We start from the raw sequence: 13,046 nt of genomic DNA, 5'->3' as shown, positions 1-13,046 counted from the left end.
CCAACACTGGTCTTAATAACAATGCTAACTATATTTGGTTTGCTGTCTTGGAAGGAGGGTTTATTCCTGAGACTCTAACGCTATCTCCAGATCAATTTTTATGTATTTTACAAAGTGTTTTTTTTTTTTTTTTTCATATTAATTCGTACAACTAGGGGCTGAGGTAGGGGTGATCATTTGTATGAATTTCTACAAAGATGCCAAAAAGTTCTAAAATTTTCACAAAACGTACAATTTCGTACAAGTGAGGTTGTATGAATTAGTCACCTAGTAAAATATGTACAAATCGGGATCGGGATGAAGACTCGCGCTGTAGAAACCTCATGTAATGTGATGATTAAAAGGACTGACTGATAAGGCTCTTCTCAAACTTGTGTTTAGAATCTCATTTCTTCTTTATTGAACTGCTGAATAAAATTAATCACACTCACAATTGATCTGTTGGTCTGAATATAAATATGATTCTGATTTCTTATTGCCTGTGGTCCTCTGAGGCAGAAATCGATGAATATTCACTATAATCAATGAATGTAATATCTTCAATAAATATTCCTGAAATGCACATTGCTTATTTCATTTCATAGACATACAACTGATTCCTGAAACAGTGTGAGATATGAGTGTGTTGACCTAAGCTGAGAAGGAAATTTAGAAACTGAACCTCTTGTAAGTTTAATTGAACACCGCTGATTTAGATCATTAATTCTGAAGACTCATTGATTAGAGAAACATAGTCTAATATCTTTCTTTCAGTTAGTATCACATTGCTTGCATTTATTCACTGTTATCCTCGTTCTGAGAAACCTCTGTTGCCAACTTGTTGCCTACTAACATTTTTTTTTTCTCTATAGCTCTGCAGTTAACAGTAAGACACCAATTAATTATTCCAATGTTAGCCAGCTAACTAGCAAATTTCTTTCTCAAGATGTTACAGTTCACTCTAGGGCTGAGGTTTGGATTATTAATATAATTCTCAGCATGCAAATGCTTGCACACCTCATTCCACAAACTAACCAATTCATATCCATTCTAATTTTCCTCCACTAATTTCTTATAAACAAAAGTGAGATTTAGAAATGAGAAAAGGTTCAACTGAAGCATACCCTTCGGGTTTTAATTGGCTTTAAGTTTGATTAGAAAGAAAATGTTATCTTATTAGCATAAAGTATGATTTTAACAAGGTAAAACAATTTTTAATTTTCATATTTGATATTTTCCTTTTGTAAGTGAATATCAGCTGTTTGCAATATGAATAATACATGGAAATATAATTTACAGGGTAAGAAATGTAAGAAACAAGCAGTGCATATGAGAATAAATTTACTTAAAATTAACCTTTCATAACCTCGGTGTATATTAATGGACTTTTATTTTCACACCATTACATCTATAGCTATTTTAGACAAATCCTGTCTTGCATTAACAAAAACAAAATGCATATGTGAAGTCGAGTTTCATCCATTGTTTCAGCACACTGTCCCTCACCCCTGTCTCCAGTTCATAACACACACACTGACACATCTGTCTTACCTGCTGGTCCCCTATCCCAGTCCTCTTATAGCTCTCATTCAAGTTCTGACAGCCATGGAGCACGTTTACCACATCAGTGGGACTCCAGATCACTAGGGGCTTTGCCAGCACCGCTATCTCCATAAATTACTTGGATCGTGGGGCACGTAAGCAAGCTTGTTATAACTGCAAATGAAATAAATGGAATTGAGGGGAAATGAGAAAGAGAGAGAGACCAAGAGATAGAGAGAGTGAGCAAAAAGAGAGATGGTTTTAGGAAGTGATAGAGTCAATACGAGAAAAGAATTTGAGAGGAGGTTGATGCTGTTACGCCCACATGGGAACGTCTCAAGGAAGAGAACGAGATGCTGGTGGGAAAAGGGAGAGGGAGCTATCAAACATCAAAGCTATTCAAATTGTAAAAGGGATGATTTGCAAATGAACATTTCATGGGTGGGTCCACTGGGATGGATAAAAAGCTCTCGGTCTTCCTGAGGTTATGAAGAGTGGGTGTCATGTCAACAGATGAGACAAATCCGCATGGGGCCCACTTCTCGTTGCACTTACACCACACTTTGGACTTTCTTACAATGATTGTTTCTTCATTTTGAGTGCATTTCAGAGTGAATGCTGGTTGATTTTAGGTAAGGGATAAGTAAAAACTAAAGTTCTACTTTGGTCATTGTTGTCATCAGTGGCAGAGAGCTGCATAAAAAATACTCACTTCTGCTGTTGGTGAAGCTGCATCACGAATGATTTGCACGAACATAGACGCATATGTAGATCGGGATCGGTGCTTTCCTTTCAAAAACGAATGTAACGTTAATCCTCTGCATCTTCAGCGCCTTAGATGTCGGGAGTAAATGATGACTGCTATGTTCATTATTACATCCAACAACAGAACATTCTTGTCTTTCCCTGCACCTGAGTCGACACAATGGCGATCGGAGTCGGACTGTTTCAGCTCGGTGAGGGCGGGTCTAAGGTAAGGCGCTCATGTCAATCAACTATCGTTTGAGCGGCCTCTGTCGGTGTGTTGTCACACTGACAAGAAGCTGAGAATGACCTTTTAAAGATTACAAAAAATACCACTGGGTGGATTTTTATCATTGTAGGGTGGTTGTATACACAAACTGCCAACACACATTAATGTTCAAACAACATGTAAAAGTGAGTTTTGCATCCTCAGTAATTCAGTGCAAAAGTATAAAATAAATAGTTCACGAGTTCACACTCTCATATAATGTGAAAAGGCAAAATGGTAAGCATTTGTTGGCGTGCTGTCCGAGGGGAGGGCTCCGAGCTTGGGATGGAGCCCGAACCCGGAGAACTCCCCCCCATCCCGAACTGGGATGACTTAAATGGAGAGTGTGGTGTTGGGGTGGGGGTGGGATGCTGGAAAACCGTCGTGGAACGGAGGTGAGCTGGCTGTATTTATGTACCCATTGAGCTTGTTAAGGTGATTGGCTGATGAGCTTCACCTGGCCAGGTTGATTATCTGATCATGCTCCTCCTCAACCTTGTTAATAAAACATCATCTAATAAACAAGAATACTAATAAATAAAATTAATTTTAAAAAAGTGCAGTCACTCAAAAGTGCAGTTCACATTCTCAGATTAAGCAGTCTGATAGCTGTATGGAAGAAGCTGTTTAACAGCACAGTAGTCCTTGATCTGATACTTCTGTATCTTTTACCGGACTGCAGGAGTGTAAAAACGTGTCCCCAATTCTGATGATACACAACCACTGATGCACCACTGCAGTTTTGATTTTGAATCAGTGTTTGATTTGATTTTAAAGCCACAGGAGCAACAGAGGTACACTGTTGGTAATACATATATATATACAGTCGTGGCCAAAAGTTTTGAGAATTACATAAATATTGGAAATTGAAAAAGTTTCTGCTTAAGTTTTTATAATAGTAATTTGCATATACTCCAGAATGTTATGAAGAGTGATCAGATGAATTGCATAGTCCTTCTTTGCCATGAAAATTAAAGGAACCGTATGTAGGATTGTGGCCAAAACTGGTACTGCAATCACTTTCAAAATACTGTAGAACGGTGTATCCCCTCCACATCCCCCCTGACTCGAGGTTGCCAGCTAAGCTGCAGGATCCAGCAGGAACGTAGGCTGCTACAAGGAGCTTCCAATGGCAAGTGACGAGTCCTACACAGTATTTGTTTCTTCTGTTAATTAAGTTTATGCTTCACGAGAGATGTTTTGCGAAGTAATTATGTATCACAAAAATGTACTAATGGCGATTAGCGAACTACTTTGTAAAGATGTACTGTAATACCACATTTCACTCGGAACATAGATTGTTTTCATACCCTGCTAGTGGTGCGATATAACGCTTATGAACGCATTTAGCATGGGCGACCGTGGAAAATCCACTGTGTACGGTAGCAAAGTTAGCCAAACATAGATGAATCTTACCTGTCCAGGAGAAAATTAGCAAATATGGCATCTGTCTTCAAATTCTTCTCCGTTTTCAGCCATCTGCATCTTTCAAAGGCATCTCCTATACAAATCCTTGTGTTATTTCGGACTTTGTCACGACGTATTTCGGATTCATAACGAGGCTTTTAGGTTTCGTAACGTTATACATGTGTTATCCGATACGTTCGTAGCTGCAGCTGAGCTGGCAACCCGGAGGACGAAACTCTACTGACTTTGTGATTAGTGGATAGCTGGAGGGTGGAGCCTCAGACCAAAACACAAAATGACAACAATAACATCAGTTGTGGGCTGCAACTCTCACTTTTAAATGACAATATCCTGGCCGGACCACTGCTGTCAGTGATATAAGTATTTGAAATGAACATGATTTCTTAATGTCTAGTGACATATCAGGGCCATTTTATGATTAACTGAAATAAATTTATTACATACAGTTCCTTTAACTTAAAAAAAAAAAAACTTTCCACTGCAGTGTTAAGAAGGCTTCAGGGCGTCCAAGAAAGTCCAGCAAGTGCCAGGATCGTCTCCTAAAGAGGATTCAGCTGCGGGATCAGAGTGCCACCAGTGCAGAGCTTGCTCAGGAATGGCAGCAGGCAGGTGTGAGCGCATCTGCACGCACAGTGAGGCCAAGACTTTTGGAAGATGGCCTGGTGTCAAGAAGGGCAGCAAAAAAGCCACTTCTCTCCCAAAAAAAACATCAGGGACAGATTGATCTTCTGCAAAAATTATGGCGAATGGACTGCTGAGGACTGGGGCAAGGTCATATTCTCAGATGAAGCCTCTTTCCGATTGTTTGGGGCATCTGGAAAAAGGCTTGTCCGGAGAAGAAAAGGTGAGCGCTACCATCAGTCCTGTGTCATGCCAACAGTAAAGCATCCTGAGACCATTCATGTGTGGGATTGCTTCTCATCCAAGGGAGTGGGCTCACTCACAATTTTGCCCAAAAACACAGCCATGAATAAAGAATGGTACCAAAACACCCTCCAACAGCAACTTCTTCCAACAATCCAACAACAGTTTGGTGAAGAACAATGCATTTTCCAGCATGATGGAGCACCGTGCCATAAGGCAAAAGTGATAACTAAGTGGCTCGGGGACCAAAATGTTGAAATTTTGGGTCCATGGCCTGGAAACTCCCCAGATCTTAATCCCATTGAGAACTTGTGGTCAATCCTCAAGAGGCGGGTGGACAAACAAAAAACCACTAATTCTGACAAACTCCAAGAAGTGATTATGAAAGAATGGGTTGCTATCAGTCAGGATTTGGCCCAGGAGTTGATTGAGAGCATGCCCAGTCGATTTGCAGAGGTCATGAAAAAGAAAGGCCAACACTGCAAATACTGACTCTTTGCATAAATGTCATGTAATTGTCGATAAAAGCCTTTGAAACGTATGAAGTGCTTGTAATTATATTTCAGTACCTCACAGAAACAACTGAAACAAAGATCTAAAAGCAGTTTAGCAGCAAACTTTGTGAAAACTAATATTTGTGTCATTCTCAAAACTTTTGGCCATGACTGTACACACACTGATGTTCAAAAGTTTGGGATCAGTAAGATTTTTAATGTTTCTTATGCTCATCAAAGTTCCCCTTATTTGATCAAAAATACAGAAAAACAATATTATGAAATATTGTAATTTAAAATAACATAATACTTTAAAATAAAATTTATTTCTGTGATGCAACACTGAATTTTCATCAGCCATTACTATTCTAATATGCTGATTTATCAATGTGGGAAACAGTTGTGCTGCTTAATATTCTTTTGGAACCTGTGATACTTTTTTCAGGATTCATTGATGAATAAAAAGGTAAAAAGAACAACATTTATTCAAGATTCTTTTCTAACAATATAAATCTTTACTATCACTTATCAATTTAACACATCCTTGATGAATAAAAGTATTCATTTCTTTCAAACAAAGAATGAAAGAAAAGACTTACAGACCCCAAACTTTAAACGGTAGTGTAATTAGATACAAAAGATTAAATAAATGCTGTTCTTTTTAACATTTTATTCATTAAAGAATCTTGAAAAAAAAAAGTATTACAGGTTTCAAAAAACAACAACATTGATAATAAACCAGCATATTAGAATGATTTCTGAAGGATCATTTGACACTGAAGACTGTAGTAATGATGCTGAAAATTCAAATTTGCATTACAGGAATAAATTATATTTTAAAGTATATTAAAATAGAAAATGACCATTTAAAATTGCAATAATATTTCACAATATTGCAGTTTTTCTGTATTTTAATCAAATAAATGCAGCCTTGATGAGCAAAAAATACTTTTTTTACAAAAACTTGTTTTATTACAATGAAAAATATTGGAAAATGTGTTTCAAATGTAATTTATTATTGTGATGGCAAAGCTGAATTTTTAGCAGCCATTACGACAGTCTTCAGTATTACATGATCCTCCAGAAATTATTAATTAAGAAACTAATGTGCTGATTTAATGCTCTCTTATTATTAACGTGGATAGTTGTGCTGCTTAAAATTTTAGTGAAAACAATGTTTTTTTTCTTTGAAAAATGAAAAGTTCATAAGTACAGCATTTATAGTCGCTTTTGATCCCTTTAATTTATCCTTGCTGAATAAAAGTAATACTTTCAGTTTACAAATGTGCTATATGTGTTTCATGGCCTTATTTCAGTGACATTGTTCACTAACCACACATAAACGTTGTTTTCTCAAAAACACAAACATGTACATTCATGTTGCTCACATAGTATTGTAATATGTCATAATTTTACAATAATATGTTAATAATTTTAAAGAGATTCAATTACATTCTTAAAAATAGTTTGCTTCACGATGCCATAAAAGAATCTTTTTTGTCTAAATGGTTCCATAAAGAACCTTTAACATCTGAAGAACCTTTCTGTTTCACAAAAGGTTCTTTGTGGAAAAAATGATCTTCAGAATATAAAAAGGTAAGAAAGAGATGGTTCTTTAAGGAACAAAATTTTTTTTTTGTGGAACCAAAAATGGTTCTTCTATGGCATTGCTGTGAAGAACCTTTTAAAGCACCTTTATTTTGTATACTAAAACACGTCCCAATATTACTTCAAACAAAGTGATGCATAGGGTCGTTGCTAGTGGGCTGAAAGGTGGTGACGATTATAGGGCCTCCAGGCAATTTCAACCAACTGCCTGAGGCCAAAATGAAAGACGCTCAGGACAGTTGACAGACCACTGCTGAGCATCACAAAACCTTATCATCTGCACGTTTTTTTTTTTTTTTAAGCCTTGCCAATTTAAACTTTCAGGATATTTTAAAGCATTCAAGCACAATACGCAAAAGCTACATCTCAGCACACAAACACAAAATATTTGTGTCTTCTTGCCCTTGAATAAAAAAAATACACCTCAACAATTTAAACATGCAAGCACAAAAAGATGTAAAAGAGCTTAATTCAGCACCCGAGTGCTGTTTTCTGTGTGTACACCACGTAAACAGAGAGCAGTGTCTCACAGCCCATGAACACTGAATTGAATTTAGCCTTTTCTTGTGCTTGAACATACAAATACATACACATTTATGTCAAAATACCTGTCTTGGCAAGTACCCTCGAAAAACTGTCAGTTATGTCTTAACTGCGTTGTAGTTTTAACAAGAATCTATATTTCATTTATACAGTGAAGACTATGCAATGATATTTTACATCAGATTGTTCGGTTTCTCTACCTGAACACCTACAAATTTGAAAATACTTCACAGGACGTGACGTGACGTGACGTGAGGCCAAGTATGGTGACCCATACTCGCAATTTGTGCTTTGCATTTAACCCATCCAAGTGCACACACCGTGAACACACACCCGGAGCAGTGGGCAGCCGAGCAGTTGGGGGTTCGGTGCCTTGCTCAAGGGTCTCACCTCAGTTGTGGTATTGAGGGTAGAGAGAGCGCTGTATATTCACTCCCCCCACCTACAATCTCTGCCAGACCTGAGACTCGAACTCGCAACCTTCGGGTTACAAGTCCGATTCTCTAACCATTAGTTGTTTAATCATTGTTTAATTTGTATCTTTGTTCTACACTGACCAAAATTATAAACTCAACACTTTTGTTTTTGCCCCCATTTTTCATGAGCTGAACTCAAAGATCTAAGACTTTTTCCATGTACACAAAAGACTTATTTCTCTCAAATATTGTTCACAAATCGGTCTAAATTTGTGTTAGTAAGCACTTCTCCTTCCTCCATCCACCTCACAGGTGTGGCATATCAAGATGCTGATTAGACAGCATGATTATTGCACAGGTGTGCCTTAGGCTGGCCACAATAAAAGGCCACTCTAAAATGTGCAGTTTTACTGTATTGGGGGGGTCCAGGGGGATCCAAAAACCAGTCAGCATCTGGTGTGACCACCATTTGCCTCACGCAGTGCAACACATCTTCTTCGCATAGAGCTGATCAGGTTGTTGATTGTGGCCTGTGGAATGTTGGTCCACAACTCTTCAATGGCTGTGCGAAGTTGCTGGATATTGGCAGGAACTGGAACACACTGTCATTTAAAGGAACACTGCACTTTTTTTGAAAATAGGCTAATTCTAAAACTCCCCCCGAGTTAATAAGTTGATTTTTACCGTTTTGAAATCCATTCAGCCGTTCTCCTGTTCTGGCGATATCACTTTTAGCATAGCTTAGCATAGATCATTGAATCCTATTAGACCAATAGCATCACGTTCAAAAATGACCAATGAGTTTCGGTATTTGTCCTATTTATGGATGCAGCAGGCGCAGTAATATCACGCAGCGACTGAAATTAGTTCTCAGCTAGGTAACTTCCAGTGAGGAACGCTCCCTGTGAATGCAGTTGGTCACGTTGTGCTGTGTGATATTACTGCACCTGTTTCGGCCATATTACGGCAGCAAACTTCCTTGACTATTACGCCGGAATGGGAGTGTAGTTCCTAATCTTATCGGCTTAGAAAATCACATCTTTACATTTTCCGCCGGTCTTAGTACACGATATACAGTAACTGCAGAAGAGTCAAGTTTTAAATAGGACAAATACTGAAACTCATTGGTTATTTTTTAACGTGATGCTATTGGTCTAATAAGATTCAATTATATATGCTAAGCTATGCTAAAAGTGATATCGCCAGAACAGGAGAACGGCTGAATGGATTTCAAAACGGTAAAACTTCACTTCACGAGTTCGCCCTTACATCTAATCTGCTTGAGCGAGTAATAAGCATATTTTGGCGTGCTGTCCTGGGGAAGGGTTCCGGGCCCGGAATACAGGCCGGACTCCCCAAAAGAAGCTTTTATGCATGGGGCAGCTGCCATGAAGCAAGAATTTTTGGTTGCCCCCCAAAATATGCGTAGAACTAAATTTATGTAAAGAAAAAGGAGGAGAGCGATGAAATTATTATTATTATTATTTTATTTATTTTTTTTCCTCGATTCGATGTGTCGGATGTGGCCCCCCCAGCTGCGACCGAAGGGAGCCGCGACTCTGCTGCACCGGGAGGGAGAGCCCACCCGTCGTTGAGTACCCAGCGTAACTCAAGCGACGGATAGAGGGCTCACACTGTGACCGAAGGGAGCCACGACTCTGCTGCACCGGAAGGGGGGGGGGGGGCTAGTCCTACCCTGAAATGGGCAAAATATGAGGCGATTGGTGGAGGGCTCCCATTGCGACCGAAGGGAGCCGCGGCCCTGCTGCACCAGAAGGGAGAGTCCCCCTTGAGGGGAGCGTCGGATGGAGGGCTCATGCTGCAACCGAAGGGAGCCGCGGCTCTGCTGCACCGGAAGGGGGAGCCCAGTCCGATGCTGAATAGGCGGTAAAGATAAGGCGATTGATGGAGGGACCCTCTTCCGAAGGGAGCTGCGGCTCTGCTGCACCGGAAGAGAGAGTCCCCCTTGCGAGGCACGTCGGATGGAGGGCTCCCACTGCAACCGAAGGGAGCCGCGACTCTGCTGCACCGGCAGGGAGAGCCCATCCGCCGCCGAGTAGGCAGCGTAACCCGAATGACAGACGGAGGGCTCACGCCGTGACCGAAGGGAGCCGCGGCCCTGCTGCACCGGAAGGGAGAGCCCCGTCCGATGCTGGATAGGCAATAAATTAGGCGATTGATGGAGGGACTCTCACTTCTTCCGAAGGGAGCTGCGGCTCTGCTGCACCGGAAGGGAGGGTCCCCCTTGCGAGGCGACGAGCGTCGGATGGAGGGTTCCCACTGCGACCGAAGGGAGCCACGACTCTGCTGCACCGGGAGGGAGAGCCCATCCGCTGATGAGTACGCAGCGTAACTCGAATGACAGACAGAGGGCTCACACTGCGACCGAAGGGAGCCGCGGCTCTGCTGCACCGGAAGGGGGAGCCCCGTCCGATGCTAAATAAGAAATTGAATTTGACGGCTGGTGGATTCTCTGTGACAATATGATTAAATTTAACATACAACGGGGTGGTTAGAGTCGACAACAAATTGAGGATACAGTGCAGATTTAGCTTGCGCGTCCCCAAATTGAAAGTAATAAAAGGGGTGTGATAAGGTTAAATTAGAGAAAGGAGGTTAAATGTCAATGTAGTAGCCTTTCCTTCTTGGTTTGTCTTTGTTTAATCAAATAAGCGATAATTTCGTTATACAGAATGGGTAAATCTGATGCCGTTGAATTTAGACGTTATTGCGGTTTCTGAAAATCTCCAAGCCAAAGAAATTGCTTGGAGGATAAAGTCGAGTGACGTGTCAAGGAGCGGTTTCAAGGGATGAGTTATGGGAATATGAGTTGCGAATAGTGAGGTACTGGGGTTGGCGATTGGCCCGCCTCCAGATCCAGTGCTCTGAATTTTTGCAAGAATCTGGAACTTGATGATATTAGGCCCAGGGGGTGGTTCCAGAGTGACAGCATTCAGTGGAGTAAGTAGTGGGACTGCTGTGAATAAAGTGTACCAAGGTTTAAATTGAAAAGAAGGATGAGAATGAAGATAGGGCGGTGCCATAACAGTTTGCGGAGGCAGCCTCGCGCATGGATTAGCCCCTGGTTACTGATAGGGAAAAGGAGTAGCAGGAGGGTAAGAGTAAGAGGTCTTGAGCGGCCAGCGGAGGCAGCCTCACTCTAGCGTCTGCTGCTGGAGATAGAAGGAAAGGCATGGGAAAGATAGGAGGAAAGCCATGATAGCGTGCAGTGTGAGGAGTGGCCGAGTCTGGGGCGCGGCCTAGGCTTGCTGATGGCCTGCTGCATCCTGATACTTAAGAGCCAGAACTTGACCTGGAGAAAGACAACATTATTTTGAATGAAGTAGAAAGCTGTGAGGGAGAGGATCATGGGCCGCAATTGTCAGGGAGGTAGCCTCATACTTAAATGGGGCTAGTGTCTGCTATGGGAGCTGGATGCCACTGAAAAGAAAGAGGTTATTAGTAACAGGAGGAAAAGCCTGAGATGTGTGGGCCTAAGTTGCAAACAGAGACAGCCTCATGCCTCCTTCAACGGGAAGCGAGTACGGTTTGTGACATCTTGAAGAGCCTGTGTAGCCTGCACAGCAAGTGAAGGCGGCCTCGCACTAGCGTCTGCTATGGGAGCTGTAGGCCACTGAAAAGGAAAAGGATTAGAAGTGAAAAGGAAAAGGATTAGAAGTAACGGGAGGAAAAGACTGAGATGTTAAGGCTTGTTGCAAGCGGAAGCAACTTCGCTTTTGTTTCGGCTGCTGTAGCTGTAGGTCACTGAAGCTTGAGATATGCGGAAGAAAATGCTGGAGAGTCCTGCAGCCTGCACAGCTGGCGGAGGCAGCCTTATGCTTGTTTTCGCTGTTTTAGCTTTGGGTCACGGGAAAGGGGAGTGGTTTGTGGTGCTACATACATACCGATGTTTTACTTCTACAAAGAGCAAACATTTCTTCTAAAACTTTGTCGCCTTTGGGTCATCATAGATACTCATAGATGTCTATTAATTCTGAACATGGGTGCTTATAATCAAGTACATTATTTATTTATTTATCGTTCTGTCTATTTGTGCTGGCTGTGCATTATGACTCATCACTTTTTTTTCTTTTTTTATTAAAATATTGTTTTGTACGAGCTCTCCCTCGCATTATTAACGTGACAGTGTGAATGTACGTTGAATAATGCGCCCAGGAATAAACATGACAAAATCATAATAAAATTTGTTAAGCTTATTTCTTAAATTTATGCATCGACAGGAGAAGTATAATTTATTCTTTGGAAAAATGTGCATTTGGATATAAATGCTGTAATAATTTAACGGAGTAAATTGAGAAAACGCGCTCAAATTGACCAGAGTTTGAAAACAGAAACCAGCTGGCGCCATTGAGCATATTATTTTGTCCGCGGTCAGCAGCCTGAATGACCATATATATTACAAACAAGTAAAATGTGTCTTTGTTGATTATAATAACACCTTGAAAAACAGAAAAGGTAAGAAGCATTATTTTAAACGAGGGCATACGACAGGAGCAGACCTGTAGCGGAACAAACTTTACCCTGAGATTGTGTGTGTGAAAAAGTCTAAATACCGGTAGGTTGCTAGTTGAACTCAACAAAAATATTAATGATTGCGGTAACACTTTCTATGAAGCCCGTATTTATAATACATTATAAGGGTATTCTTAAGGCATTATAATGAATGCATAATGCATTATAAAAAACCTTATAATGTTATATCATCTCATGAGTATTCATAAGAACAGTTTTAATGTATTATAATTTGTACTTTTTTGTGGTTATAGCTTATAAGAGTATGATTACCTCCTCATAGTTATAACATATTATAAGTCTCATATCTTGCCATGTTTCTCATGTCACTTTACTTAAAGCATACAAAGACCACTTATAAGTAATTATAATAATATTTCCCAAAGAACCCTAAGATCAGGTATCAGTTTAGATAAATGTGTAATATGAACAGTTGGATGATTTTGATGGTAACAGTTGGATGCTTTTGATAAGTAACTCTGCAACTGCATGTCAGCTAGCAGTAATTATTATTATGCTGAATATATGCTAACACTAAATTTCGATGTTTCCCCAAAAGACAAACTATTATGTTATATTATAAGTAACTTTGCAAGTACATGAACATTCTACCTAGCCCAACCATAA

The sequence above is a fragment of the Garra rufa genome, chromosome 3 (genome assembly GCF_049309525.1).
Source record: "Garra rufa chromosome 3, GarRuf1.0, whole genome shotgun sequence".
NCBI lineage: Eukaryota > Metazoa > Chordata > Actinopteri > Cypriniformes > Cyprinidae > Garra > Garra rufa.
This window is presented reverse-complemented; position numbering follows the sequence as displayed.